The sequence below is a fragment of the Nomia melanderi genome, unplaced genomic scaffold, assembly GCF_051020985.1.
Source record: "Nomia melanderi isolate GNS246 unplaced genomic scaffold, iyNomMela1 scaffold0145, whole genome shotgun sequence".
NCBI lineage: Eukaryota > Metazoa > Arthropoda > Insecta > Hymenoptera > Halictidae > Nomia > Nomia melanderi.
In genome coordinates this window covers 1-2,408 of record NW_027475260.1, presented here as the reverse complement: position 1 = coordinate 2,408, position 2,408 = coordinate 1, and positions in this window count along the sequence as shown.

The window sequence follows — 2,408 nt, the reverse complement described above, 5'->3', positions numbered from 1 at the left end:
AGTTTTATATAGTTTTATATAGTTTTATATAGTTTTATATTGTTTTATATAGTTTTATATAGTTTTGATAGCTTTATATTGTTTTATATTGTTTTATATAGTTTTATACCGTTTTATATAGTTGTGTTAGTTTTATATAGCTTTATATAGTTTTATATAGTTTTATACAGTTTTATATAGTTTTATACTGTTTTACATAGTTTTATATATCTTTATTAGTTTTCATTATTTTATACAATTTTGTATAGTTTTACATAGTTTCATATAATTTTATATAGTTCTATGCAGTTTTATATAATTTTGTATAGTTTTTTATAGTTTTATATAGTTTTATATAGTTTTATATAGTTTTATATAGTTTTGTTAGTTTTATATAGTTTTATACAGTTTTATATAGATTTATATAGTTTTATATAGTTCTATATAGTTTTATAGAGTTTCATATTGTTGTATATAGTTTTATATAGTGTTATATAGTTTTATATAGTTTTATTAATATTATATAGTTTTATATAGTTTTATATAGTTTTATATAGTTTTATATAGTTTTATATAATTTTGTTAGTTTTATATAGTTTTATATAGTTTTATATAGTTTTATATAGTCCTATATAGTTTTATAGGGTTTCATATAGTTTTATATAGTTTTATTAGTTTTATTAGTTTTATATAGTTTTATATAGTTTTGTTAGTTTTATATAGTATTATATAGTATTATATAGTTTTATATAGTTTTGTTAGTTTTATATAGTTTTATATAGTTTTGAAAGCTTTATATTGTTTTATATAGTTTCCTATAGTTTTATATAGTTTTATATAGTTTTATGTAGTTTTATATAGGTTTATACAGTTTTAGATAGTTTAATATAGTTTTATATAGTTTTATTAGCTTTGTATAGTTTAATATAGTTTTGTTAGTTTTATATAGTTTTATATAGTGTTATATTGTTTCATATAGTTTTGTAAGTTTTATATAGTTTTATATAGTTTTATATAGTTTTATATAGTGTTATATAGTATTATATAGTCTTGTTAGCGTTATATAGTTTTATATAGTTTTATATGGTTTTATAAAGTTTTATTAGTTTCATAGAGTTTTATATAGTTTTGTATAGTTTTATATAGTTTTATATAGTTTTATATAGTTTTATATAGTTCTATATAGTTTTATATAGTTTTATATAGTTTTATATAGTTTTATATAGTTTTATATATTTTTATATAGTTTTATGTAGTTTTATATAGTCTTAGAGAGTTTCATATAGTTTTATATAGTTTTATATAGTTTTATATAGTTTTATATAGTTTTGTTTGTTTTATATAGTTTTATATAGTTTTATATATTTTTATATAGTTTTATGTAGTTTTATATAGTCTTAGAGAGTTTCATATAGTTTTATATAGTTTTATATAGTTTTATATAGTTTTATATAGTTTTGTTTGTTTTACATAGTTTTATATCGTACTATATAGTATTATATAGTACTATATAGTTTTATATAGCTTTATGAGTTTTATATAGTTTTATATAGTTTTGTTAGTTTTATATAGTTTTATATAGTTTTATGTAGTTTTATATAGTTTTATATAGTTTTATATTGTTTTATGTAGTTTTATATAGGTTTATACAGTTTTAGATAGTTTAATATAGTTTTATATAGTTTATTAGTTTTATATAGTTTAATATAGTTTTATATAGTTTTATTAGTTTTATATAGTTTAATATAGTTTTTTTAGTTTTATATAGTTTTATATAGTGTTATATTGTTTCATATAGTTTTGTTAGTTTTATATAGTGTTATATAGTATTATATAGTTTTATATAGTTTTATATAGTTTTATATAGTTTTATGTAGTTTTATATGGTTTTAGAGAGTTTTATAGTGTTTTATATAGTTTTATATAGTTTTATATAGTTTTATATAGTTTTATATTGTTTTATATAGTTTTATATAGTTTTGATAGCTTTATATTGTTTTATATTGTTTTATATAGTTTTATACCGTTTTATATAGTTGTGTTAGTTTTATATAGCTTTATATAGTTTTATATAGTTTTATACAGTTTTATATAGTTTTATACTGTTTTACATAGTTTTATATATCTTTATTAGTTTTCATTATTTTATACAATTTTGTATAGTTTTACATAGTTTCATATAATTTTATATAGTTCTATGCAGTTTTATATAATTTTGTATAGTTTTTTATAGTTTTATATAGTTTTATATAGTTTTATATAGTTTTATATAGTTTTGTTAGTTTTATATAGTTTTATACAGTTTTATATAGATTTATATAGTTTTATATAGTTCTATATAGTTTTATAGAGTTTCATATTGTTGTATATAGTTTTATATAGTGTTATATAGTTTTATATAGTTTTATTAATATTATATAGTTTTATAT